Source organism: Octopus bimaculoides, chromosome 16 (assembly GCF_001194135.2).
Source record: "Octopus bimaculoides isolate UCB-OBI-ISO-001 chromosome 16, ASM119413v2, whole genome shotgun sequence".
Taxonomy (NCBI): Eukaryota; Metazoa; Mollusca; class Cephalopoda; order Octopoda; family Octopodidae; genus Octopus; species Octopus bimaculoides.
The window spans coordinates 29,980,693-29,984,796 of record NC_068996.1 but is presented as its reverse complement, the minus strand read 5'-3'; the positions used below and the strand labels follow the sequence as shown (position 1 = coordinate 29,984,796).

General features: G+C 35.3%; 1 protein-coding gene across 2 annotated transcripts in view; it reads left to right on the top strand.

Annotated features, from left to right (window-relative positions):
* Positions 1–4,104, top strand: part of LOC106874705 (RWD domain-containing protein 4) — a 57,095-nt gene that overhangs the window by 15,496 nt on the left and 37,495 nt on the right. The gene's annotated exons all lie outside the window — the stretch shown is intronic.

Below are 4,104 nucleotides of genomic sequence, written 5' to 3'. Positions count from 1 at the left end.
GGAAAACAAACCTCATCCAGCTATTCTGATTATATGTCTGTGCACATGTTTGAATGTGGTGTGTGCTAGAGGGTTTGCAAATCCAATGGGGGTCTTAAAAGACATGTTAGGATCCACAATGAGCAGAACTTACTTGCAGGTATTGGTAGTAAAAATCAGAGGTGCAATCTGTGTGGGTGTTTTTTCAAAACACTGTCTGGTTTAAAAAGCCACATCAGACGCTATGAAAGGGCTAAGGTGTAGGTGCAGGAGGTGGTCAAACTCTGTTTAAGGAGTAGACAACCACCATATATATATATATATATACATCTGTAAATATATGTATTTAGGTATTTTTACGTGTATGTGCCTATCTACATACATAAATGTACATAGAGGCATGAGTGTAAGGGCCAAAGTATACATATACATATATATGTGGGAGTGGGTGAATGTGTGTGTGTGTGTGTGTATGTATATATATATATATATATATATATATATATATATATATATATATAAGCATATGTTGAGATATATATGTGTGTGTGTGTGTGTATCATAGCCACAAAAAGATATGACCAACAAGGACAACCAACCCGGTTATGCAGAACCTGCTGTGCCTGGCTTTGCAGCAGGAGACAAGATTGGCTGGATGTTTTTCATCAAGTTTAATGACATCTACTTAACTGCGCATGTGAGAGTGTGTTTGTACACAGGACCACAAGTGGGGCTACAGAAGTATCTATATGTGTACTTATGCATATGATTTTTTACTTTATTGCATATTTAAATTTTTGTTTTTCTTATTTACTAAATACATGTAGACAACCATCTATAACATTGCAACGGAATCTGTCCATTACCATTCCTGCCCAACAGCATAAACCTACAGTCACTAACATGCTGTATTAAAAATAAGTGAAACAGGGTTTATTTAATGAAATACCCCTTGTAAAATCACCTGACAAGACGCATCAACACTGAGGGATGCACCACAACCAGTATCCCATCCATGAGGGATCAATGCAGGATGGGTTGAAACGATTGTTATGAGCAGTAAGGTTTCTCATATGTTCCATTTTCCATCTCTATTATTTGTGATATATACACAGACATGACAGAAGTAAATAAAACATCATTTTATGTTTATTCTAACTTGTATTTTTTATTAATTGACATTTTTATGTTTCAGGTTCTATATGTGACTGTTTAATCATGCCACATACAAAAGAATCCTTGGAACTGTCTGAATTTCAAGGAGGCTGTATTGTGGGTCATTCTGAAGGTGGACTTAGTCAGTGTAAAATTGCAGAAAACCTTGGGATCCTGCTTTCTACAATTAATAGAATGATTGTGCACTTCACCAAAGAAGAGAAGGAGTCTGCATCACCTCGCCCAGGTTGACCAGGGCCCTCTACAAGATCCTCTTTCGTTAAGAGAAGTATGGAGAATAATCTTCATTGCAAGGCCTCTGACATAGCAGAACAAGTTGATATCAGTCCCAGAACAGCTGTCAGGTATCTTCACAAACTTCTTTGACCAGCCAATATCAAGCAGAGAAAATATTGAGCCAGTGAGATGGTGGAGAAGCTACTAGCATTTTGGGACACTATCATATTCTCTAATGAGTCCAGATTTGCTGAATTTTCTGACAGTGGTCGAATGTGGGTCTGGAGACTCTGTGATTAAGAATTTGATGCGAAGAGATTGCAGCTATTCTGTGATGGTTTGAGGAGCAATTTGGAGCAATGGTCAATCAGAGCTGGTGGAATGTGAGGGAAACATAAACTCATAAATATATGTCCATATTGCAGAAAGGACTTCTTCCAATCTTCTCAAGTGGTGAAATGATTAAAGAAGACTCTTTATTTATGGAAGATGGGGTTTGTTGGATAGGAATGGCATTAAAAAGCTTCCATGACCAAGCCAGTCACCAGATATGAACCTCATTGAACACCTCTGGGACATAATGGACAGGACACTTCATAAAAAGAACAAGAAAGCATCTTCAAAGCCAGATCTTTTGAGATTACTGCATGAAACTTGACAAGAAACTCCTCAGGAGAATATTCACCATTTGATCAATAACATGCCTAATAGGATCCTTGCATTTAAAAATGCAAAGGGCATGTCTACTAAATATTAAATATTCACATTATAATAATTAATAAATAATTTGAATGTATAATTTGAGATTTAAATAAATTTTAATGGTTATAAGGGTGTCTATTTACTTCTGTCGTGTGTGTATATATTGGATTGGCAAGGAGGTAATTTCGTTTTTCATAAATAGATAGAATTGCGATTTTTTTGAATGACTTTTGTCAGTGTTACCATTTTTTCCTTTTGACATTTGATAGCTGTTACTTTTAGCTTACTTTAGAAGCAAATTGCACGTAATTTTGTTTACAGCTGTTCAGTGTCAGTTTTAACATGGAGTGCAAAAACGAACATTTTTAGCATGTTTTGCTTTTTTTATTTCTGTAAAGGAAAGAAAACTGCTGGGGCTCACAAAAAGATATGTGAAGTTTATGTGTTCATTACTTAGCAGAACACACATGTCAGAATGATTTTAAAAATTCCATTCTGGAGATTTTTCACTCAGAGATGACCAACATTCTGGTTGACCTACTGACGATGACTGAATCAAAGCCATAGTTGAATCTGATTGTCATCTAATTGTGTGAGAGATTGAAGAAAGGTTAAATGTATCACATGCAACAATTGAGAATCACTTAAAATTTGTTGGACTTGTTAAGAAACTCAATATCTGGGTTCCACATAAATTGAAAGAGATTTGCTTAACACAACAAATCAATATTTGCAATATGCATCTCAAACACAATGAAATTGAAGTTTTTCTGAAACAACTCATCACTGGTGATGAAAAATGGATTGCCTACAATAACATCAATTGAAAACAATCATGGTCCAAGCCTAATGAACCAGCACAAACCACATCGAAAGCTGAATTACATCAAAAATGGTTGTGCTGTAAATTTGGTGGGATTACAAAGGGTTTGTGCATTTTGAGCTGCTTCCTAGGAACCAAACAATCAATTCAGATGTTTACTGTCAACAACTAATGAAACCGGAAGTAGCAATCAAAGAAAAATGGCCAGTGCAGTCTTCTATCTTGCACATTACATTTGATGCCTTGTATACTTGGTGCAAACTAAGGACATGCAAAAAGTGCAGTGGAATCACAGGAATGTTATCAGTAACAGTAGAGTTTGTATCTGGCCGATGCACAGGGACAATGAACATTAAGAACACAAGAAAAATAGATATTCTTAAATATTTAGGAGGCTCCCTAGAAGTTGTAGATAGTTTTTATTTCCTACATGTTGAGGAAGATCCTCAAGAAATATAATTACTAGAGTAAGAGACAGTTTACAGAGCTATAAGTTCTGTTGCTAACAAGAGGTCTCAGCATTAAAGACAGATTATATGATGTTTGTGTATAGACAGCAATACTACATGGTAATGAAACGGACTGTGAATGTAGAGGATATTCAAAGACTAGAAAGAAATGAAGCTAGTGTGTTCTGTTGAAGACGCAGTGTAGGAATGCCTAGGTGACAAAGTACAAATGTATTGAGAGAAAAATTATGTATAAGAGGAATCAGATGTAGTGTAAGAGAGAAGACTGTGCTAGTATTGTCCTGTGATGCATATATATCTATATCTTTATAAAAGAGAGATTCTGTCCGTTTGTTTGTCCTCCAAAATGACAGTAAATGGTTCAAGGGAAACTATTATGCTTTTTCTTTTTTATATATATATATATATATATATATAAGAGAGACTTTGTGGTTGTGTTATTTTTAGTTTGTTTATCTCCCAAAATGAAAGTAAATGGTTCAAGGGAAGCTATTATGCTTCTGCCTAATTTGTCTCAACAAAAATTATGCAATGGTACAACACTAATTGTGCACAAACCTATGAGGAACTGCATTGCAGCAAATATTCTCACTGGTTGTGGTAAAGGTGACACCATCTTCATTCCTTGCGTACCAGTTATACCAGTTTCTGTAGAGATTACATCTTTTCTTTGTTGGCATATTTTTCAATATTGTAAACCAAAAATTATGAACATAGACAAAGTTATACAGTAATCTC